This window comes from Schistocerca piceifrons, chromosome 2, assembly GCF_021461385.2.
Source record: "Schistocerca piceifrons isolate TAMUIC-IGC-003096 chromosome 2, iqSchPice1.1, whole genome shotgun sequence".
In the NCBI taxonomy this organism is placed as follows: Eukaryota; Metazoa; Arthropoda; class Insecta; order Orthoptera; family Acrididae; genus Schistocerca; species Schistocerca piceifrons.
In genome coordinates, this window is record NC_060139.1 from 991,142,895 (window position 1) to 991,169,470 (window position 26,576).

At 39.4% G+C, this 26,576-nt stretch overlaps 1 non-coding gene across 1 annotated transcript; it reads right to left on the reverse strand.

The window, feature by feature from the left end:
• Positions 1–14,665: 14,665 nt before the first annotated feature.
• Positions 14,666–14,739, reverse strand: Trnat-ugu. Its single transcript has one exon. It is a non-coding gene; the product is annotated as a tRNA-Thr (tRNA).
• Positions 14,740–26,576: the final 11,837 nt, after the last annotated feature.

The window sequence follows — 26,576 nt, forward strand, 5'->3', positions numbered from 1 at the left end:
TTATTTCGTAATGTTACTTCTGAGTGTCTGTCAGAGCGCTCAGTGACTCAGCGGGATGTATTTCGCTTTATAAATATTTTTTATTATTGGCAAGGGAAAGTAGGAGATTCTACCCTTTTACGTTTTGGTTCAATGCAGAAGGTATATCCGTTCCCAAGACCTCCTTGCGCTGTTTGGTTGCTATGGTAACATATTCATGTTACCTGCAGACGCTACAAAATACGATTCCCTTGATTTTGTCTGGTATTTCAGAATAAGGAACTAACTGTGAAAGGTAAGACAGCGCGATTTCTGTGTTTTGTGCGTGGATTTAACAGCACTACTAAAACTCCAAGGTACTTACGCCCCAAAATACGACTTGAAGCGTATTATAGACTCCGCTTAGAAGCATATATGTCATTAAATGTCCTAATATCACCAGTTTCTATCGTTTCTGAGTGTGGCACAATGAGTTACTCTGCACCAATATTGACCTGCACTGCGCTTGATCTGTAGTAGTTTAGTGACGTAACGATTTATATAGGCAGGAGCAACAAGAAACAACGGAAGGAAGTGGCTACTCTTAACTTCTAGCAGAATGAGTACGCAAAGTAGAAGGCACGTTACTGGGATATAAGGCATGCGTTACTAATGTTTAAGAAAATGTATACCTATATTTGAGTCAACAGCATCACAAGTATTCCAAGGTGTTGCTTAGTGTTAATTTTATAGCAAGTCATTCTTTACCCAGTGTCCGTGCGTTTCAGTGGACAGGGTTTAGGTTTCACGTCATAAGACAGGTATTTCGGGTAACTTATTGTCCCAGGGAAAGTAGTTTGTTAACTACTAAACTAAGATGTATTATAATCTATTTTGCATAAGTTCAAGTCCACGGATGATTATTGTGATTTCGTTTTATTTTTAAATTGATCTTGAAGTTTTTGATGTAACTGTCGTCATGGTTGTTTAACAAACTAACATTCTGTTCCTCTGTCTTACTGCGGCTTGACGATCGTTCCATCTCTAGTTACCCCAATGTATAAAATACTACTTGTGATTTATTCGTAGAAGACTCGCGTCTTGAGAACGAAGCAGTTGTGTGTAGAGGCTGGGCTACACTGAAATTAATGTCTTCAGTGATTTTGGCATAACGTCGCAACCTTGTAAAGCGGACTCCGACAGTTCGGCACCGTGTGTTGTATGTGTCCACACCAAGGAAGAATCAATGATGACAGAAATAAGTTCATACATATGGGTGCAACTGCGTACAAACGAAGAATTAGTTCAACGATTGAAACGAATCGTTTCCATACAACATTTTGACACACGCACTCACACACCACACACACACACACACACACACATATATATATATATATATATATATATATATATATATATATATATATAGCATTTTATTGAGCGCCCGTAAGCACCAAACATACACATAAAGCATTTTAAATTTTGCTGATTTCTGAGTACAGTACGTCACTAGAGTTTGCATGATAACAAAACCGCCAGTTTCAAATTATTTGCCATTTTGTTTGATAAATCTTCCCTGCAGTCATCTTAATAATCCTTTACTCGCGATACTCTACAGCACTGAACAAGACCATGCGTTCCATTAATATGTTCGAGCTGCGAAATACCATTCCTGGCTGTGGTAATTGTACAGTGACACGGGTCACAGAATGAAAATTAAAAACACTTATTTTTCAGGATCATTACGTGATGGAGGGTTCATCCCAACATCACAAAGGTGCCGTAAAACGGACAACTCCACCTAAGAAGTCTGATGAGAAAGCGGTCAAGTCTCGGAAGCTTCTTGACACGGAGGAATTGATGATCCCTTCCCATGAATTGTACACGCTTCCCAAAAGTGTGCTGCGGAAGCCAACACCTCACACCAAAGCGAAATCAAGGAAGAGCCCTGCAAAACAAACTATTTCGAAGGTAAGCCGGAGCATTACTTTCGTCGTATGAATTGACAGCGTAGTATTCGATTAGATTAGGTGTACTTTCGTTCCAAGAGACCCATGGTGGGGAAATCCTCCAGGATGTAGAACATGTCATTTATACATAGTAGTAATAACTTGCTCAGTTAATTATGCACTGTGTTCTTTAATGGATATTAATCTCTTCTATTTATGATAGCAAATATTTCGTTCTGTGACGCTTTTTATCTGCAGGACTGCGAATCATCATCAGCCAATTTACAAATAATTTGTGATGTGAATATAATATGACTCATTCCAATCATTACAACTTATCGTAAAAACATCAATGCAACATCAAACTAACTAACTCTCCTTTCCTGTCTCTCCCAGAGAAAAAACAAAAAGGAAACATATATGAGCTAGCAATTCACATATCAAGATAGCAGAAATTCTTCTACTGAACCGAAGGGAAACTTTCTCAGTTTATTTTCAAATTTTGCTTTGCTGTCTGCCAAACATTTCATGCCACTTGCTAAGTGAGCAAAAATTTTGATTGTGGCGTAGTGCACCCTCTTTTATGCTAACGACAACCGTTACGTTGCGTAATGAATGTCATTTTCCTTCTGGTAACTTAATTATGTTCATAACTGTTCCTTTTAAACTGCAGCGATTATTTACAACAAAGTTCGTGGGGGAATAAATATTCTGAGAAGCAGCAGTCAAAATGCCTCACTCTTTGAACATCTGTCTTCAACATGATGATGGGCTAGCACCACATTCTTACAGCACGTTTTTCAACAATGAAGACTCTCTCTGAAAGATTCGTTACTCCAGAACATTATTCCATGTGACATTATTGAATGAAAATATGCAAAATATGTCAACTTACTTATTTGTCTCTCCTCGAGATTTGCAATGATTCTAAATGCAAATGTGGCTGAACTGTTGTTTTAGGAGTTCACAATGCGCTTTTTTCAGTTTAAATTCTCATCAATGTGCAAACGTAAGAATTTTGAAGTTTCCGCCCTATTTATTATTTCCTTGCCACGTGATACACTTATGATTGGTGCAGTACCTCAAGATGTGCAGAACTGCACACGTTGTGTCTTTTTAATATTGAGGGTAGGATATTTCTCACAAAACCAGTCAATGATACTTTTAAGGACATTGTTTATCATTTCTTTAGTTCCTGTACGTACGCTTGGTTTAGGGATACCACCCTTTCGCTTTTTGGCGAGATTATACTAGCATTTCAAGCACTGTCCAGGATAGCCAGTACAGGGACTCGGGACACACTTTTATCCCGCCTTGTGCCAAATTTGCGAATCATGCGAACGAGGAGAAAGAATTATATGTGAATTTGCTCCTCGATCACTATACATGATTCAAAATACACACTTGTTTTTCTTTTCAATTAAAGATTATTGAGCAGTTGCGCTTTTCAAGTCCAATTTCACAAATTTAGGATTAGAAGGAATCGAAGTTCGGGAAAGATGTTTCTCTAATGATAGTGACAGTTTGTCAAGTTCGTCTGTTCCGAAGAAATAAGTCAAAAGATTTGTGGCCCCCAACAAAGACTGATTAGAAAACGAATATTTCTTCCTTGTGATTGATGAACGAAAACAACTTCACAGCAGTGTGTGTGATTTGCCCCACCACGTTTCCTATCATATTTGAAGGAAGAAAAGCAATAGCGGTTCATCAGAACACACAAAAACACATTCTGGCACAACAGCACATTGTAGTAAAAATAAAACAATTAAAACGATTTGTGAAGAAACATACGTCTGAGAAAGATTCCTTGATACTTGCTGAAGTTTATCGCATTGTAAAACATGGCATTAACTACAAGTCATTGGGCTGTCAAATGAAACTGGATCGCTCTTTGTTTCCCGATAGTACTACTGTATCTAAAATTTCTTGTGGAAGAACTAAGGCGTTATCTCAGAAAATATTCTTGGTTCATGCACTCATGACAAGGACGCCCATATCTGGGGGCAAGAGAGGTCTGCTCCCCCCCCCCCACTCTCCCCCCCCCCCCCTGCCAAGCTCTCAGGAGAAAGAAAAAATGTAGCGTAGTGGGTGTTTTTCCTTTAAGAGAATAATTTAAAAGTCAGTATTACACAGGTTTCTAATAGGCTCGGAACGGGAACTTTTGTTTGGGTGCTTAGAAGTCCCATTCCTCTTCCAAAATAATAAAAATACTTCATTAATCCATACCCGCAGATCTAGCACCACCACCCTCCCCCATACAAACTTTCGTATAGGCGCACTTGATTCAAGATGTAGTCATAGGTGAGATTCATAAAGCCTTTTATTTTTCTGCGTCCTCAGATACTTCAAATCGAGGAAATATAAAAAGTTTTCCATATGCAGTTCGGTACCACAGGATATGTCAGAAAGTGCTAGCTTTTTATGAAGACTCCAAAGAAACTCATAAAGACATTTGCCATGCATTAAAGAACATTACAGAATCTATTGGCTTTCAGCTGAATCAAGTAAGTGCATCCATTGCTGATGATGCTCCCGTGAACTATGACAAAAACAATTCGGTTTGTGTCTTACTGAAAAACGAAAGTCCTCCATTGCAACTGCCATGTCACAAAATAATACTGTAGAACACGGTCTTAAAACATTTAATTAGGATATAGAGGCATCTATTCTCAAAATCAACAGTGACTTTGGTCCTTCTGGATTAAATGTTTAGTCACTGATATTTTCACTTAGGAAACATTACGACACGTCAGTATAAGATGGCTCCCACTACTTCCTGCAGTTGACAGAAATGTATACTGCTGGCCTGCCATCAAGTCATATTTTATTCCAAGATTTATCTGGGAGTTCGTTACATCAGATGGGAAGCATGATGCTGAAGAAATTAAACATTCACTTCCTGAATGCTGTCTACGTTCTCTGCAGCATGTTTTGCCCCATTTGAAACTACTATTAGGAAACTGGAAAACAGCTTAGTTACTTTTGTGACGTTGAACAGCATAATAAAGGACTCCAACAGCAAATTAGCGATCAGGAAACAAGATAAATTCTTAGGTAAAAAGTTCACGAAATCCTGGAAGGAATGCCAAAACCACATAGGTTGAGTTTTCAGGATGATGCACGATCTTTCTTATCACATTGCCACGTTGCATTGATTATTCGTCCTAAAGCTATGAATTTTCTCAGAATAACGTGCCCAATCTGCTAAGAAACGTTTCACTTAAAGAACAAGAAGACTTCCATCTGCAGTGGCAGTTTTTTTAAAGGCTGCCAACAAACTGAATGTCTATCTGGATGAAGATCTGTTGTACAATGAATTCTTTGATTTACAGAATGCACGTGCTGGATTTAATTATTTCTTGTTATTACCGTTGAAATTTTGATCGGGATTTTTAATCTCTCCTTTTTGTTTGAACTTTGACTTGAACTTATTATATTACCTGTAACGTTCATTTAAAAATGTATTTCATCTTCAAATGGCAAATCCATGCATTACAAACAAGAATGAGAAGGAAAAGACTTTCTTTTTTGTCTTATGTTAAAATAACATGAAAATTAATTATGGTATGTTTAAAAATTATAGGTATAATAAATTGATTATATTACTTATTAGATTTGTAGTAAACTATTAGCAGTTTCTTCATTCCTTATGATCGAGAAGTAGTTGAGTCCCAGGCTTCTTGAAAGGTAACATCCATAGCTTGGATTGATCACAATACTACTGACATCTGCAATGAGAACTATGTCTGCTTGTTCTTTATTAGACAGAAGATTGTTTACGTATGTGAGGAGCAACAGCGGACCTAAGATTGAGCCTTGGGAAACCCCATATGTGATTTCTCCCCTGCCAGAATAATGTCCCCAGACTACATGTGTTACATTACTGAGTACAATTTTCTGCATTCTTAAAGTCCCACGAAACCTCTGTTTATCTAGGAGTTTGTAGTGATTCACATAGTCAAATGCCTTACATAGGTCCCAGAAAACACCATCCAGCACTATTTGTTATTTAATGCCTGTAGAATTCAGTAAGTGAACGTGTAAAGAGCAACTTTTCTGAAATCAAAATGAGTGGATTAGAGAACAAATTAGACTGCGGGACATAACTATGAAATTGATCAAAATATGAAGTTGGCTGGACAGCAGTCAGGAGAATTGATGCTAGATGGGCAAAGGAAGTTCTTTTCTGGATTCCAAGAAATAAGAGAAAACTGAGAAGACAAACTTGTGGAAGGCAGACAGATGATATTAGAACATGTGCAGAAGCAACATTGATTTATGCCTTAACGCTAACGATCCCATATACTGAAATATTTGGAAGTATAGATATCATACAGTTGATGGTGGATTTATTACAGTGTACCGAAATTTTGAGTCTTTTGAGAAATTAATGTAGAGTGGTTATTAAATCCTAAAGTAGTCCAGCTGAATTTTACCCCTCAGAAATTTTGTTTTAGGCTCCCACCCCCTTCCCAACAGCCGTGTTCCTTCGGCCTGCCAATCGGTTCAGTAGGTGAGCGCAGTGAGTGGTAGAATTACTGTGCAATTCCGTAAGCCCTTCGCTAGTGAATCGGTATGGTTCCCAATGTACTGAGGTAGGCCCATGCCATGTTGCCGTGTCTCCTCACGCCAGCCAAAGACATGTGATCATAGCTGTGGGCATGCTCAGCCAACGACTGGGCACCCTACACTGCGCACTGCAGCATGCACAGTTCCCCACACCGGATGCAGCCAGCTGATGCAACTAGCAAACACGCTATTCCCATTGTTATTTTCGATAAGTATGTTTACAGTGATTAGTGTTGAACATATCAGTGGAAATGGCGGAAGAAAAGGCGGTTAGTACGTTCACAGCCCAGTGACACTGAAATGGCTTCACATTTTGCCATTGTGCGTATGTCTTGTCTGCTGTACTTGAAACAAAACCAGACTGCAGTGAGACTCTTAATTATTGATCAGTTTCGATCAGCATGTCTGGCCTTCCTCAGAATAACTACACATGTTAAAAATTTGGTTGACTGATAAGGTCTCTTGAATTGATTTAGTCATTTCAAGACTTGCTAAACAAATATACCTTCACATGCAAAGAGATACCTGTGGCTCTTTGATGGGCTGTTATGTATGACCATGGTTGCTCAATCAAATTACAGGCCGCCTCCCTGCTCAGGCAGTACCTCACCACAAAGTTGCTCTTGGGCATTTCGAAAAGGTTCGTCTCGTCCCGCAGATTAAGTTACCGAATTCCACGGCTCCTCATTTCCTCCAGCTGCCTGGTTCACCTTCATTGCTACGGCGCACCATGTCCACTTCCATGATTCTCAACTAAAATGCATGTATAATGACATTTATGAATCGATTTTCCACTTTGATGCGTTCCAGTGATTCTTGAATGACTACATCCAAAACCAAAAATCACTCACTATTTCTAAAATAACAAACTGCCTCCGCATTCAAAGCACATCGAACCGAATGAACGGCCTTACCGACACCTCACCAGCTATCGCTACAGTAGACGAAAAATCGGGAAGCAGACTTATCGGTAACAGTCCTCAGTAGTGTACAGAATAGCAACTTCGGCTACCGAACTGAAAATGACATCACTATCAAGGCTAACCTACGGAACCGGCTAGAGTGTATAATAAAGAATAGGGCTACAGGTTGGGAACCACTGCTCAGCGCTACTGCGTACGATGTCGGAATAATTAAGAGGACTAGTGTGTAAAAAACCTCTTCTGTAAGACACAAATCACCCTACTTCATTTCGAAAGCTTTCCTGGCTATTGTAAACACATTTGCCAACAATCCGAAAGCACGTTCAACCGATTGTCGCGCTCGCGAAAATCTGTAACTGAACACTGTTGCCATATTCATAGACGTCTGCAAGGGAGAATGGTAGAGTGGGGGTGAAAGGGTGGGGGGTAGAGGGGACAGGAAGAAGGGAAAGAGGGTGGGGGGTGCAGTTTCCCCTTCTGGAATCTGGGTACAGTGTTTTTTTAGGTTTTTATTCATTACAGAATTCTCTCGAATTTTTAGCGATCATTGTCTGCGACTTCACCTAACAACAGATTTAATATTGCAGACCGCGACGAGAAATGCTTCAGCTTTAGCTATCACTATATATTTTGTGTTTTCTCAGCTGTCGTTGTTGACAGGAAATTTTGCCTATTCCTTGGTGAGCCAGCGGTTTCGGCGTCTGTCTGTAGTCAAAATGGATACGAACTTCAACAAAAACGTGACGAAGTAACGTCTTTTTCTGTCACTTCCTCGTTCAGCGTGTACAGAGACGCAGAAAGGAGGCGGTCTAACACCTGGCCCACAGATTCCGTCGCCGATTCGCAACATATAAATGTGTCAGTAGTATACATGTCAGTCATCCGACCCCAGTACCCATAAGGACGCGCCCTCTGCTTGATGCTCAACAGAATCCCAACCGTAATACAACATTTTCCTCCGGATAAAGAAAACCCATGAGAATTTCGTGATTCTGCCTACAGCCATAGACGACCGTCACGTCTACGAGATATGGAAAACACAGAGAATTTACGTTTCGCAGAATATCAGTGCCAGCTCCGAAAAACAAAAGAGCAAAAGGGCGTAGCGGACGTCGGGAGTCAAATTCGACTGTGGGACAGGAGACCAACAAAATAGTTCACAGTCCGGTTGCAGTCCAGGCATCGAGGTCACGTAACAGCAAAACTCGCTGTACCTGAAGGGGATGGCTGGGTTGGTGGTCGAAGTACTTACGCTGCTAAAAGTTGATTCTACTGGTTAATTTCAGGTGGTTTTCGGAGGTTTCCCACACTCATATAGTCTCATATTGGCCCTGGGGTACACTTTAGCTAACTGACCAAAAATACAGTTTTCAAAACACATTTTGTTCTGCTTCCGTTATACCAGTCGACAATAAAAATAGAAATCATGACGGTAATGCAACAAATTAATTAACGTGAATAGATCTGAAGTTTTATAAGCAAACAAAGTTATATCGATGGCATCAAAGCTGAATAAGAGCTTTTCATTGTTTATGCTCTGTTTTCCACTTCTAAAGGTAATAGTATGGCATTTTTGCCATATCCAGCAGGATTTTCTTTATCATTCTGAGGCCGGCCGGTGTGACGGAGCGGTTCTAGGCGCTTCAGTCCGGAACCGCGCTGCTGCTACGGTCGCAGGTTCGAATCCTGCCTCGCGCATGGATGTGTGTGATGTCCTTAGGTTTAAGTAGTTGTAAGTCTAGAGGACTGATGACCTCAGATGTCAAGTCCCATAGTGCTTAGAGCCATTTGAACCATTTATCATTCTGAAGTTTTTCCTATTTCAAATTTTTAATATTTTAGAAGAGTGAATAAATTATTTTTATGAATGTTTCCTACATTTATTTCATATGTCGCTCGATACTCTGGATTTAACCACAAGAGGATGTAATTTCAGATCATTGATTTAAAAATGTGGCATCCGTTTTCGTAACACTAACGTACAAAGGTGTACTTTGCATTTACTATTGAAACATCGTCACCGTTTAGGTTCCATAGTAATCAACAAAAAAATGCTAAGTAGATAACTACCAGTCTTTTGAGATACAACAAGTTTTGCGTGTTCCTTGAGAAATCTGGTTTTTGGAGCATGAAAAAATATTTGCCGTCGCCCGTGCCCATACTTAACGTGAAAGGGCTACGAAAAATCGCATTCTCAAGCAATGGAAATGCTTCATCCCCACTGTTAATTCGTGACATAATATCCCTTAGGTCCCTTATTTGATCTGGTTTAGGCAATTCAGCTGTTCCATTACTAATTTTTGCCTCTAACAAACTACTTTTGCAGACATTTTAATAAAGAAATCGACCCACTGGGCCTACATAAATTGTAGTAAATGTTATCTCTCATCGACTGTTGCTGTAAGTATACAAATTAAAAATAATTTTGGTAATTATAACAGGAGGAGGCAGACTTACAATGGGGCGACGCCTACTCGTCCAAATTTTTAGTATTTGCATGGCTTGGCCAGAAATGAAAGTGACCGGAGGAAATCCAGAAGGTCGACAATTTAGCAAATATCAGTTTTAGGCACGAGTCCGGCTAGGCATAACTATTTTAGATTAGCATGATTTTCAGGCAGCAATGACACAGCGCAAAGAGTACAGAACGGTAATCCGGGTGCGGTGCGGTCGAGTCTCCGTGCGGAAACTTATTTATTTCCAATTTTTACGTTATTTATTGTGCAAAATAATCCGACGTAGTGCTCAGTATATTGTGTTTATTGTGATTTTTCATTCACCTCACGAAGAGGAAAGGTAAAAGAAAAATGTGAGATTACAAATAATTTTTCAAGAAGAGAATGTAGAGCGAAAATGATGGTTCAAATGGCTCTGAGCACTATGGGACTTAACATCTGCGGTCATCAGTCCCCTAGAACTTAGAACTACTTAAACCTAACTAACCTAAGGACATCACACACATCCATGCCCGAGGCAGGATTCGAACCTGCAACCGTAGCGGTCACGCGGTTCCAGACTGCAGCGCCTAGAACCGCACGGCCACACCGGCCGGCTAGAGCGAAAATGAGAACTTGTATATTAACTTAGATATTTTTAATGTTTTGCATTTGATGATTTACATGCTATTTGGTGATATTCTTCGAAGGACGGGAGTATCAGTAATATTCTTGGCTTCTTACATACGCTATATTTACAATTACATGGTTGTTTTAAAGTTTGTGTAGAGAAACAAACGTGGTTGACATTCGTAACGGGTTCTCAACGAGCAGTTAGGGATCAAACCACGCCTAACGAAGTCATACGACTCGCGCTGAACCGATCTCCCCGAAAAAAAAAGGCAGATAAAAGATGGGCGACCTCTCTGCCTTCGGTGCAAAAGGTACCTCCTGACGTTTTTCGAGGTAGGAGATCTGGCACGGAGCAGGGATGGGAAAAACCGACCAGTTAAAAACGATACCGGTATTTTAGTTCTGAATAACCGGTATTTGTTCGGAGACAGATATAACAGGTCTATTCATTTTCTAGTAATAACCACCTAAAAACACCGAAATAGCAATTATCCACAGCAATAGTGCTAAAATTTTTCGTTTTTTAAATTAGCCTTTGTTTTAGAAAAGAAGCAATTTTTATTTGAAATACTGCGTTATTATAGACAGGGGAAAAGCGATCTGTGTTTTTTAAATAAATGGATGTTCTGCCAATTACTGCCCACCCATCGATTTATGCTGGAGATTTTAATAGTCACCCCGGTCACTGGAACTGTACACGTGACAATGAATGTGGTATTGCACTCAACGATTGGGCTGAAAATGAACATCTATACCTGGTTTATGATGCCAAGGATCCTGCATCTCTGCTTTATGTCCTGGGACTGCAGACGGCGCCCAGTGCTTATATCCACGGAGGTCTTACCTAATTTCCCACGCAGCCACCACAGGCCAGTAATCTTCGATATGGGGCTATCTGTACCACGACCCAGATGGAATTTCCGCAGGGCTGATTGGCGGGGTTTCGCTGACCACCTAGATAAATATATCTCTTTTATTCCACCAGAACCTAAAAGCTACCCTCGATTCGTTGGGGCTATTCTTACTGCTGCTAAGAAGTTTATCCTTCGTGGCTACGCAAAAGGAATATATACCAGGCTGGAATGAACATTGTGAACAACTTTATGAACCGTATAGCGAAACTGGCGACAGTGATATTGCAGACGACCTCCTCCAAAGTCCTGACGCTGCTAGAAGAGTACGATGGAGTGAGATGGTAGAAAATGTCAACTTCAGATATTCAAGCAGAGAGGCATGGAGCCTTCTGCGTAAGCTTGGCAGAGCCTCCAATAAACCCAGGCAGAAACCTGATATTTCAGGTAACCAAATCACAAATTATATAGTTGAAACATCTAGATCATTCCCTCTAAATGCTCAGTGCCCAAACGAATCCAATTTCTCTTCACATTTACACTGGCTGAATTGGATGATGCCTTGAAACAAACCAAACATGGTAAAGCGCCTGGTCTGGATAACATACACCCGGAATTTCTGATAAACATAGGTAATGGTGAAAAAAAAAAGGCTGATCCGCTTCTTCTCCAACATCCTAGATAATGGATCACTGTCCAACGAGCTAAATAGAACAAAAATACTGGCAATTTTGAAAATAGGTGAACCAGCTTACCACCCGCGAAACTTCAGACCAAGTTCCCTTTCAAGCTGTACTTATAAACTCTTGGAGAGGCTCATCTGTAACAGAATTAGTGGCTTCATTCTGGAACATATTCCAGCTGAGGAAGCGGGTTTCAGGCCACAGAGAAGTTGCTGCGACCAGTCCTAACAACATTCATAGAGACTTGATTCCAAGAAAACGTGAAGACATCTGTCGCGTTCGTAGACCTAACTAATTGCGGCATGTGACACAGTCTGGAGAGAAGGGATGGTGTAAAAATTACTAATAACAATCCGATGCCGAAAAACTGTAATTCTCAACTCCATGATAAACAATAGCTATTTCCATGTTTACTTGGGAGAAAATATGAGCAAGGAGAAGAAATTAAGTAATGGTCTACTACGTGGCTCAGTCTTAGCCCCCCTATATATCTCCGATCTCCCCAATACCATGTCAGCAAAATTCTGCTATGCGGACGATATGCTCTTGCTTGTAAAACCAAGGATCTGGGACGAGCGGAGACATTTCTCACAGAGGATACAGCCGTTATGAGCGCCTATTTTAAACCCAGGACAAGTAAAACTGAAGCATGTACATTCCATCTGACAAACAAACAAGCTAACGCGAAGCTCAGAGTGAAACTTAACGGAAACACTCTTTGACATAACAAGTACCCCAAGTACCTTGGTGTCACCCTTGACCGCACCCTTGCATATAGAAAACATCTTGAAAATATTGCTGCCAAGATAAAAACTCGTAACAATATTTATTCAGAAATCGTGTGGAATGTCATGGGGAGCTTCAGCAGATACCTTGCGCACATCATCCAATGCGCTGGTCTTCTCAGCAGCCGACTATTGTGCCCCGGTGTGGCTAAAAAGCTGCCACACTAACCTGATCGGCGCCCAGTTGAACCACACTGGTGTAATCCGACCAACACCGATTTATTGGCTTCCTTTGCTGAGTAACATCTGTCCATCCACAATCCGCAAAAGCGAGGTCTTGCTTAGGGAATACCGCAAGATAGAGGAGAACCTGGAATTGCGCATACAGGAAGACATACCAAGTTTACGACGAAATAGACTCCGTTCAAGAAATCCACCTTTACGGCAAGCAGAAGAGCCAGATGCCAGTAATACTGGTGTGAGAGTCCTGTGCAACCAAAGCTGTCAACTTTGAAAATCCTGAAGAGGGTGAGTGGTTTCGAAAGTATAATTATAGCACTGCTGGCACAGAACTCGACAGGAAACTGTGGGTTAAATTGAACAGAGCTCGCACTGGGCATGGACGATGCCCAGACTCTCTTTACAAATGGTGTGCTACAGAGTCTCCGGTTTGTGACTGTGGCGCTCCGAAACAGACAATCAAGCACGTTAGAGATGAATTCCGCTTGCGTTCCTACCAGGGGAGCTGGAGCGACCACATGAAAGCTGATGATGCGGCTCTTATGTGGATTACGAACCTAGATATTGTCATTTAATTAGTTTTATACGTAGTTTTGTGTTTTCATATTCCTGTTATATGTAGTATTACTGATGTTATATAAAGTGCATGTGAGCCATACGAATAAATAAATAAATTTTTAATTACAATGCCGACAGGAACGTGCAACAAAGACAAGTTATAAAAACTGGTACAGCATTGCTGAATCAATAATACCCCTGTTGCCGCGCGTCGTGGATTAAGATACGCGTATACATTCAGTGTGCAAGACGCCCCCACCTGTCGTAAATGGTCGTTTCTCGCTATCGTTACCAAACATCCGTTGAGTTGCAGAATGGCGCCAGCCCTTGTATGGGAATATTTTTTACAAAGTGACATAGCAATGAAGTTCAATCCTTAATTTGCTTTAAAAGATTAATGATTCGTTTTTTATATTTCTGTGAAATAATGTAAGAGGAAGGAAATAATGGTAAAGTAACGAATAAAAAACTTAACAATTCTTTCATATTATACAGTAAAAATAGAATTTAGCTGACCTGCTGCCTGTGTACCTGACTTCATCTGCTCGTAACCCTTGAAAATGGGCAAATTAGCACGAAAAGCAGAGTTCTTCAAGCTCAGTGTTCACCCTTTAGCACTGACTATTCGTAATGCCCAGATAATGGTATGATCCCCGATTACGACATTATTTTTCAGCAGTGTTCCAAAAAGCTAAAATCTATAACTTTTCAAGAAAAGCACCGAACGGCGGACGGAGTAAGTTTTCTTTTTCTTGCCTATTGAATTTAATATTTTTCTTCTATGTATCTTGAAAATGAGAGAATCAAAATTTTTTGAATATGTTTGATTTCTAAGTTTACTAAAGGAAATATAGAAATAAAAAACCGAAAATCTGTTATTTCAAAAAACCGGTTATTTTGAGAGGTTTTAATAGTCAGGTTAAACTATCATAGAAAAAAACGATATGAGTGAAAACCAATTGATTGAGCGATAACGGCCATCCCTAGCATAGGGTCCACTGAGCCCTTGAAAGCCAAATAAGAAGCTGCTTGAATGAAGAAGCAAAGGCATCATAAAGATTCATCATGGCAATAACGAGTGGCTCACACGTCCCATGGTCATAGATCACTCTCAGCTCCGGGGACAGATGAAAATGTGTGCCCCGCCCGGGACTCGAACCCGGGACCTCCAGCTTACATGGCAGACGCTCTATCCATCTGAGCCACCGAGGACACAGAGGATAGCACGACTGCAAGGATTTATCTCTGGCACGCTTCCCGCGAAACCCACATTCTCAACGTATTGTCCCGCACTACATTCGTAGTGCCCCCGCCCATTATACTCATTACTAGCGGTGCGTAAGAGTTCGGGCACTGTTCGTGCATTCGCACAGAAGAAGAAGATGGTCAAGTGGCCGGTGAGCCTTATCTATATACTGTATATACTAAGTATCTGTTCTTTCGGACAAGCGGGTAAGCGGATGAAATGGTGCAGTTGCCACAGAAAAGCATTAACAAGGATAGGTCCCCAGCCGTGGGATCGACTTATGGAAACGGCTTGTACAGTGATGTAGGTTAATGTGCCAGGTATCGCAACCTGGTAGGGCCATCATTTGCCGAGTAATCGACGAAAAAGAATTTCGAAATTTCGCTGTATGCTTTATGGTTTTAAAAGTAGCATAGTGTAATGGTTAAGGTCGTGACCTTTCATGCAGAGGTTATCAGTTTGAATCTCATCGGCTGCATAATTTTTTTTATTTTTAGATCTTGAACGAAGTAACTTTGTTCACTATATTTATTCATTTAATTGGTTTACGCTCAATTTTTTTGTATTCCTTTGTCACGTCATTTTCATCAACATATTAATTTCTTAAATTTCTTATTTGTTCTTTCTGTCATCCTTTTCCACTTAGAATCTCTGTGCATATGAATTTAATTATTTTTATTTGACTCTCATAGTGATTGTAACTTGGAAACTGTTTGTCTGTCAGAAAAGAAGAGGAAAGTTATGTTGTCAAGAACGTATTTTTCGTTGCAAGATGTACGTCTTTTGGGATGGCAATCGTCATACGAACATTTAAAACATAAATTCTTATTGCACTATGGGCAAAATAACGCCGGTGATGGATTAAACGAAAACAGGAATCATAAGTAAAACATAATTCAAACAAAACTAGAATATGGAATAATGAATGCAATAACGTGAACGGAAATATTAAGATGACAAAATGGAAGAAAGATGGTTCAGATGGCTCTGAGCACTATGGGACCTAACATCTATGGTCATCAGTCCACTAGAACTTAGAACTACTTAAACCTAACTAACCTAAGGACTTCACACAACACCCAGTCATCACGAGGCGGAGAAAATCCCTGACCCCGCCGGGAATCGAACCCGGGAACCCGGGCGCGGGAAGCGAGAACGCTACCGCACGACCACGAGACGGACAAAATGGAAGAAACTAAAGCGAAGTTAATACATAACAATACTCAAAATCACGTTAACAAGGATTACAAGTGGAAAAAGACGGTTAGGGAGGAAAATGAGAGCAAGTCATGTATTTTGTATGATGACTAATATGATGTAACAAAGGAATAGAAAAAAAAATTACATTTAAGCCAACAACCGAATAAAAATAATTATCAAGGCCATTTCAATAAAGATTTAAAAATAAAAAGTTTGAAAGTACCTAACAAAATTTGAAGCCACAACCTTTTGCACATGAGACCAGACATTCACAAATACGCTATGCAACCAATCTGTAAATTGTTACTATTTTTAAACCAACAGATCATCAAGCGAAATTCGAAACTTTTTTCCTCAATTACTCGCAAACGAGGGCCCATCACGGTAAATGCTTGCAGGGTGCGATTCCTTGGACCTTAACCAACACCACCTTTGTTGTTTCAAAAAGTCGATCCCACCGCTAGGAACCTCTCCTCGTAAGAAGGAAAATTGGTAGAAGTGCTTCTGAAGATAGTACAGTCACGGAAAAAAGTATTCACAGACCGTTGTTCATGTAGATTAATTTTAGTTATTACAACTAAGCAGACGTTATTTGGTAAACTAACAAGATTGGGTGTTGTTTCTAATCTATCGTACAGTTTTGGCAAATACAAAAAAGTAAAAAGTTTCTACTGTCTTTGAAGTAACCAACTGGCTGGGATCAAATACTTTGAAAGGCAATTAATGCACTGAACTTCATGAAGTTACTGAATTACGTTAATATAATGCTGTAATAAAAATTCTTGAAGTTATTCACTAAACTATCAGTATCTGTAGAAAGTGAATCAGCAGCTAAACTCGTTGAACGTATACTTATGTAATCTGCGTCGATAAGATAATCTGTTGCCGTTTCTGTAGAAAATGAAAGTCACAATCCGGGTATAACAGCAACCAATCAGCGTGAGCAATTTGCTCACATTAATTTGTGCCACACATGTTTTTGAATTTCGAAGTAATTTATTTCCATCTTGAAGTCATGAAGTTCGTAAGCCACGTGACCATTTGGATATGGTTATTACTGCAATAATCTGATACGGTCTACATCATAGCGATACACTCACACCGAGGATCTATGGAATACGAAAATAAATAAATAACGAGCAAGCAATAGTACAACTGACCTAAATTGGCACAGTGTGTGTGTTGAAGGATTGTTACATATTTTCAATTGAGACAGGTACAGTGGCCATCTCGAAAGCTCGTGCAAAACTCGCATATAGCGGTGGTTCCGCGTGGGTCTTACAAGCATTTAGTTACAATGTTAGTGATCGTTAAAACCAAAACATTAATGAAATACAACGAAATTTGGCATATATCCGAACAGAAAATAACAGAGTATGAGTCGTAAAATAAAATATCATTAGGAAGTAAACGTAACATGTTTCAGAAAAATCTCATTCACAGCGAAAATAGATATTGAAATATAACAATACATATTGCATTTTAGTGGGCTACATGAGAAATATCAACTCGCGTGTTTCCTAGCTTCAATAAAAATTTACTTCATTTCAGTAATAATAGTCTTTACATATTTGCAATTAACCTTCCTGTTAATAACAGTAATTAAATTTCAAACATACAGCAAAATGCTTTCCAATTACGTAGTAAGACTCACATTTTAATTTAATTCGGTTCTTTAATTACAAATTTATCGGATTTAAAGTATTGTGTTGCAGATAATGATCTTAGTCATGTTTTAGTGATTTTAAGTAGATAATATGGTTTCAAACATTTCTACCAATTACCAAATCTACTTGAGGCATAACGAATGCTTTGCACAGATTTATTTCATCATAACAATTCCCAAATTGGAGTTTTACCTGTATTACCCACATTTGGCTATGCTTAGGATTACTGTTGGTATGTTATAACTTCTCAATGGATCAAATGTCAGCGAGAAGCTGGTGGTAATAAACTTTAAAGAAGCAGAAAAGGTCCTAGCTATTACGTTTCACCGTACATAATAAATGGGTTTAGCTAAATTAACCTTCTGCAAAAAGTAAACAAAATTTCTGTACAAGCTGACTTGACACAGTGGGGAAAAACGTATTCATATGTACAAAGAAAATTATGATGCACATAAATATGGCAACGTTAACATTTTGTTGGCATTCTTCTTCTATGTATGACTTCTGTTAACCTCGTTGGTGTGGAATGAACCAGTTTTCAAGTCGTCTCTAAGATGGTATTGTGCCATTGTTGTTGAAGACATTGTTTCGGAGCAGTCTTACTTCGTATTTCAAGTTTTCTGGTTATTCTGAAAGTCTTCTCCGAAGATGTTTAATTATTTTAAGTTCTGCACTGTGTGTTGGAAACGTGAGATCATGGGGAGTATACTAAAAGAATTACAGATGAACAATTTCCGCTGTACGCCAAGGTCAGTATCTTGTTGAAGCAGTAACATGTGCCTAAACCACAGCTATCAACATCTTTTTGCATATTTTTCTTTAGGATATCGGTATTTAAAAGCTGGAATCTATCCATGTTGCTTACAACAACAACAAGTTGCTCAGCACCAGATGCGTAGTTATTCTTCATGAAAAACAGTGTGTGAATTCTTTTTTCCAGGGCGTGCAGTGGAGATGCGAAAAACGATGCAATGTTGAATTAAGTTAATAACTAATCATTACAACCTTCATTTAAATACTGTCATTTACCAAGCTACTAACTTCCATGTATTGCTTTCTATTAAGGCTAAAGTAGGCATCTTGGTCGCACAGCTAAGCCGCTTTCTTCATGTGATAGGCAGTTACCATAGGCTGCACTCACAGTGTCACCGACATCAGTTGTCACACGCCGTCGCCAGAGGTCGCCCGATAACATTGGTCACGCACGGTCCATTCGATCTCATTGTTACACCTGCCTAATGTTGTGTAGGTCCCCTGTGAGCACGCAGAAGTGCTGCAATGCGACACTGCGTGGACTCGACTAAGTCTGATATAGTGCTGGAGGGAATTGACATCATGAATCGTGCAGGGCTGTTCATAAATCCGTAAGAGTACAAGAGGGTGGAAATATCTTCTGAACACCACGTTGCAAAGGATCCCAGATATTCTCAATAATGTTCATGTCTGGGGAGTTTGGTGGCCAGCGGAAGTGTTTAAATTCAGTAGATTATTTCTGGAGCCACTCTGTAGCAATTGTGGACATGTGGGATGTCACCTTGTCCTGCTGGAATTGTGTTGGAATGCACAATGGACATGAACGGATGCAGGTGATCAGACAGGATGCTTATGTACATGTCACCTCTCAGAGTCCTATACAGACGTGTCAGGGGTCCCATATCACTCCCAACTGCACAAGTGCCAAACCATTACAGAGCCTCCACCACCTTGAACAGTCGCTTGCTGACATGCAGGGGCCATGGATTCATGAAGTTGTCTCCATACCTGTAGATATCCATCCACTCGATACAATTTGAAACAAGATGTCCAACCAGGCAACATGTTTCCATTCATCAACAGTCTAATGCCATTGTTGACGGGCCCTGGTGAGGCGTAAATCATTGTGTCATGCAGTCATCAAGGGTACATGAGTGGGCTTTCAGCTCTGAAAGCCTGCATCAATAATGTTTCTTTGAATGGTTCACATGCTGACAATTATTGATGGCCCAACATTGAAATCTGTAGCAATTTGCTGAAGGATTGCACTACTGTCACTTGAACGATTCTCTTCAGTCGCCCTTGGTCCCATTCTTGTAGGATCTCTTTCCAGCCACAGCGATATCGGAGATTTGATGTTTTGCAGATTCCTGATATTCACGGTACACTTGTGAAATGGTTGTACAGGAAAATCCCACTCCATTGCTACTTGGGAGTTGCTGCGTCCCGCTGCTCGTGTGCTAGCTATAACACCAGGTTCAAACTCACATAAATCTTGATAATCTGCGCCAGACACTTGTTGTCTTATAGAGATGTTGCTGATTGTTGCACTGTATTCTGCCTGTTTACATATCTCTGTATTTGAATACACATGCCTATACCAGTTTCTTCGATGCTTCAGTGTAGGTCTAAAAGCATACCTTTTGCCTTTTCATTCCACTGTCTAGCTGACCGTTGTAAACTTTACTTTCAGTACCTTTTGATACAAAACCACGTCATTGCTTCATGAGAATAGTTTCCTCCAAGACCCCACACAGAAAAACACTCTTAATATAAAGATTTACAGCTAAACTAATGAGAGCTCTAAGAGTATTACTTCTCATACCAGGTGAAAAGATTTCACAATAGTCTATACCAAACTTTATTGGAGATCCCTTAGCAACTAGTCTAGCATGGTAAGAGCATTGTACCATCTGCATTCCTTTTCAGCTTAAATACCCACTTGTTACCTATAGTACTTTTACTCTTTGGTGGGTCCACAAGTCCCCAAACACCGTTGTTTTGGAAACCCTTTATTTCCTCTTTCATGCCCTTTATCCTGTCTTCTCTGTCACTCCTCAACATGATATCCTCCAGGTTCACAGGATTTTCTCCTAAACTGCAAAAATCACTTATCAAATAGGTGACATAATCTGGTTACTCCTTGGGTTTTGGTACAAGGGCTGACTTTCTGACTGGCTTTCCTCTTCTGGAGCATCAGGTTCCTTTGGTTTCATCTCAGCCTCTTCTATGTCTATCACTGACAGAACATGTGGGATGCAGTGTGGGTTCCTATCAGTGTCAGTTCTGTCACTGCCAATACTGTTGACTTCCATTACTTCCTCTCTCTCTCCCTGTTCAGCATATTGCTTGTTTGGCTAGAACATACAGTAATCTTCATAATTTACAGCTGGCAACTGCTGATGTGATTCATAAACTCATTCTCCAGAAAAATAACATTCCTGTGTTCCACAGTTTCTTGGGGTTCTGTGGATCAGTTAGTCTGTAACCTTTGGTCATTGAATCGTAACCTACAAAAACTAGTTCATTAGCTTTGGCATATTACATTCTTCTACTTTGATTTGGTATACAGAGAAAGGCTTGCCAACCAAACATCTATGAATGGTTCAAACAAGATACTTTTACCTTCGACATCTCCTGTGGAGCCTTCCCATTAAGTGATGAGGATTATGGTTCCTTACGTGAACAGCTGTATTGCTATATTGGATATAATAAATAAGATTAATAATAGTAAATATAATATATTATATTAATATAAATAATTACATTCATTATAATAATATAATTAGTAAATTATCTATAATTAGATTGATTAGGCAGATCAGATTCAAATAACATGAACAATTCCGTCTCACAAATTGATCTGTTAGCCCTCTGCTTTGATCTTTGCAACAACTCTATTCTCTCCAAACTTTTAAACCCACAGAAAAATTCAAATGTTTGATCTTTACTCCCATGAAAATAACAAAATGTCCTTCTAGAGCAATTAACCAGTAGTACGCACATGAATGTAGCCATACCATATGACATTTGCATCGTGGGACCACATAAATTCCTATGCACAAGGCCAAGCAACTCAGTTGCACTTTGTCCTCCAGTTTTAGGAAACGGCATTCTGGCCCTAGCTGCTGGAGTTGGTGGTCATGTGTGCATGAGGTGTGCTTGCTTGTTTGTATGAATGATGTGTGTTTTTATTTTGCTGATGAAGGGGGCCCAACACCGAGCCCTGGGGCACGCCATATTTTATGCAAGTGATCTCTGATTTGTAGACACCACTTTCCATTTTAAGTAGAACAAACTGTTTTCTATTGCTCATACAACACTTTATTAGGTCATAAGCAGTGCCTCTAATGCCCATGTTCCATAGCTTGTCTAATAGGATGTCAACGTTCACACAATCAAAGGCTTTTTCCAGGTCTAGGTATACACCTGCCACATGTTCCTTGCTTTCGATACCCCCTAACACCTCTTCAATTAGTTGAGCAGCTGCAGTGCTATTGATTTACCTTTTAGGAACCATTTTGATTTTCGAACATCAGGTTGTGCTTGTTAAGAAAGTTTATAATACTGTTGCATATAACTTTCTCAACTATTTTGGAAAAGACAGGAAGGATTGAGACTGGTCTGTAGTTTTCTATTTTGTTGTTGTCACCTTTCTTGAAAATGGGTGTTACCTGTGCTATTTTTAGTCTGTCTGGAAAGGTGCCTGATTCTATTATATTGTTGACTGCTGCAGACAGAGGTACAGAGACACTTTGGCTACAGACTTTTAAAACATTAGTACTTAGGCCATCATGCCCAGCTGAATTAGAGGGTTTTAGAGAGCTAATGATGCCCATTATTTCTGCACAGTTTGCCCACCACCAGAGTAGTAGTTTCGATCAAACTTAATGTTTGGAGACATTTTTGGAAACCTGAATTCACAGGTACTACATTACATAATTGATTTCTTTCAAAAACCAGGAGTTCATATGTTGAAGACAAATTGAAAGAAGTATCACTCACAATATGGTCACATAATCTAAAATGCTTGTTCAGTTATTTATTTCCCTAACCACACAACACACATAGTTCACTGCACAGATTTACCATTCTGGGCCCATAATGTGTTAGCAGAGTGAGGTTTGGGTTCATAAAGATAAATAACAATTAGATTGTTCATAATACCTGTATTCATAGAGAATGTGTTACATGGTACTCACACAAAACAGCAACTACAACTCAAAAATAGTCCACATCTCATATACAGCAAAGATAAAAAAGAAACAAGGAGTCAGATTACCAACGTAACAACACAAGTGACTAAAGTTCGAATGTAGTATGGCATGCTTATGGCGCTTGGCTGAAATCAGAAACAGTCACAGGACGTCCCTGCATTCAGCTGAAATCGGGAATCGTTCACGTGACACCCCTTGTTCATTGTGTGGTGTGATCTTTGTCTTGACCACCAAATTTGAGAAAGTATTATTAAGAACTCGACCACAACTAAATTTTAGTGACAAGCAAGACAATAAATATGATTGCAGCTTGTTTCCATTCACAGTAATTTAAGCTGTGTTCTTAGGCTCCTGCCTATACACACCATCAGAAATCATGACATATTCAGAAACAAACAGCCAAACATTTGTCAATGTATTACAACTTGTATAGATTTTTACACATGTTGAAAGCATTATGTATCACATGTTCTCTGACCACTTGCAGGAATTTAAGATGTACTCATAGATTTCTGGTAACCACTCCCTCAGATACATATTCAGAAAATAAGATCAAATATTTGTGACAAGAAGGAACGTAAATGTTATTGCGGATTATTTCACTTACAGCAATTTTATTTTTTAATCAAATTGAAGTTACAAAATGGAAGAAACTCATTACTGAGGAAGCATGCTCTTATGTGTAAATAACACCAAATATTGCAAAATATTATAAACAAAGCAACAGTTTTGACACTGTAACAACACTATGTAAGTCTACATAGTTAACAGTTCATATATGCAGCACATAAGACAATTTTATAAAAGACAGGCCCTCTTCTTGAACATCATTGTCATATGCAGTTAAATCTCTAATTGTTTTTGCCACAAAATATACAAATGGAGAAGAAAACTTTCTTCTCTCACACATCAAACATGTCAGCACACCATTCATTTAAACTATTTTGTGTAATAATAAGAACTTTATCGTAACTGCCTGCCTTTGTAGTTTTATGGTTTGACCATAAATGCCCCTCATGATTACAAATGAAATCAGCTAAATAGTTACTGAAGACTTACACCAATCACTCTTGTTAAAATAGAACTCATAATTTCTACATTTGGAATCTCCTAATAAGCAGATCAATACAAATCACTGTACAAAATAAATGGCGAAACGTTAACTGGGAAACCAGGGAGGAAGACATTGCAGTTACTAGTAACTGTAAAGCTCTTTCTACTATCAGTAAGTATTGAGACCAAATCTGAGCTTAGACTGACAAATTTTGGGGAGATGAGTGGGGACTGGATGTAGGTGGATAAGGAAGAAAAGAAGCAGTAATAAAAGAAAGTGATAGTTGTACCTGTTGCAGTCACCAATATGCAGGCCAAATAATATACACAAGCTGAAAAATAAGTATGTGAATTTTGTGTCAGTTTTCAGTTGAAACTGCCAAGCAGGATATGTATTCACAATACACCATAATAACAGAAGAATTGATGTTTCATACAGGGCTCAGTGCGTCTAACAATGAAAGAAGGAATGAAGTAACAACTGTGATCATAACTACCACACATTTGGAGCACTACACAATGTGTGTGATTCCTGACAAGTAGCAATGAAATTTTCAGACAGCAGCTGTTTTTCTTTCAGGGTCTGGTCCTCCACATTGTGGTCAATTAGAATGTCAAGTGGTGTCCATCATAGTTTTTGATTAGATCAGCTGTATCCCTTGTCTGCTACACAAGAGTGTTACATCCTCCTAAATAGCCAGTGAATGCTTTCTTTCTCCACGGATAATTTATTGGGTTGCAAATGCAAGCAAGTGCAGATACAGAGTGATATTTACCATGATTCTTCAAGGTACAAATTGCCATCTCCAGGCAAGTTCACACTCCGAGGGCTAGAGTCTGGACAAACTGTTATTACTCTATGTATAGCAGCATATCTCTGAGCACTAGTCTTTTGAATGAATTTCTGTTTAGCACAGGTTAGACCAAATACCCAATATGTAACTTGTAGGCTACATTTTTCAGCTTGCTGTAGTAGGGAAATGGTGAAGTTCATCTGACGTCGAAACTCAGAACTCTCATGAGAAAATAATTTTTGGTATACTGTAAAACAATGATTACTTGATACCTCAGTTAGTTCTGGATTATTCATATCTTTGTAACGCACAAGATGGTACATGCTAGATCTAGAACAATACACACAATGCCATGAACCATTACCAATAACCAAAGTGATGGTTGACAATGTTTGGCTTTATTACTTTTGATTTTAAAATCTCCTTAGGAATTTTACAGCCAAAGTGACTTTAACTAATGTTTAATTACAATAAATCACGTTTGTAATAAATCTTAATTGCACCATTTACTTGGAACAGCATACTGTTATATCGCACAAGTTATACCCAAATATGGCTACAAAGTTTTTGCGATGATGTCCTTGCATAAACAAGTGGTTCAGCATCATCATGATGATGCAGCAGAGGAGGTAAGGCTTGCTAATAGCCAGAATTTGGTTACAGCCAAACCTCCTAAGTCCAATATTAGCAGAGCAGAGAAACAAGGATGGAAATCATTGGGGAAGATTGAAAAGTTGTTTCTCTTACCAGCAGACAAGAGGAATGCTGCAGCTGTCCCCAATGTTAAGAATTATCATAAGGAAGTGGGTGTATTATTGGAAGATAGTACATACTGGATTCTCAGATGGTATCTCATGTCAGCTCTTTGCAAGAAGACAGGGGAGCTACTTAAGAATTCTGGTTTCTCTGACGAACTTGTGAAGACTTTAAGGCCAAGTGCCCTGAGGCTACTCAGGCTATATGGTCTACCTAAAATACACAAAGTGACATCCCATTAAGACTAATTATTAGTGCTATTGGCTCTCCTACATACTGGCTGGTGAAGTACATAACTAAACTATTGGCACTTATAGTCGGTCACTGTAGGCATCATGTTAAAGTCTCACAAGTGTTTGTTGATATACAGCGGATTAGGATAGGTCCAAATGGAGTCATGTTTAGCCTTGACATGGTCTCCCTGTTTACAAAGGTACCAGTGGAAGACACATTAAAACTATTGGCCACTTATTTCTCCCTGGAAATTGTGAAATTATTTCAGCACACTTTGATGAGCACATACTTCTTGTATGGTGGAAGTTATTGTGAAATGACTGCTGGAACAGCCATGGGTTCGCCAGTGTCACCAGCCTAGCTAACTTTTTCACTGAAGATTTTGAAGAATACATGTTGAACTGTGGTTCCTTCCAGCCATATTGCTTCTTCAGATATGTTGACAATATACGAGGGTAATCCCAAAAGTAAGGTCTCCTGTTTTTTTTTTATAAGTGCATAGACCTATTTATTTCTACAATGGTTTATATCAATTTACAGCTTGAACATTTAGCTATTTTTCGACATAATCACCATTTGTCAGTCAGTTTACAGCTTGAACAGTTAACTATTTTTTGACATAATCACCATTTGTCAGTCAGTTTACAGCTTGAACATTTAGCTACTTTTTGACATAATCACCATTTCTGTTGATGCATTTTTTAGACACTGTGGCAGTTTTTTTATGCCCATGTCATACCAGCTCGCTGCCATACTGTTCAGAAAGTTATGAACCTCATCTTTCACCTCATCGTTGGAGCTGAATCGTTTTCCAGCCAAATGTCTTTTAACCTAGGGAACAGGTGATAGTCACTGGGTACCAAGTCAGGACTGTAGGGTGGGTGGGTGACTATGTTCACTGAAACTGTTACAGGAGAGCAATGGTTTGCCAAGCGATGTGTGGGTGAGTGTTGTCATGGAGAATGTGTACACCCTTGCTCAACATTCCTCTTCTCCGGTTCTGAATTACCCATCAGGAACCAACATCCAGAGATCATCCAGGGTGATTTGCCGATCTTCACGCATGCCTTGCTCAACCTTGAACATCGTCTCCTCAGAAATTGATGGTCTCCCACTCCTTTGTCTGTCG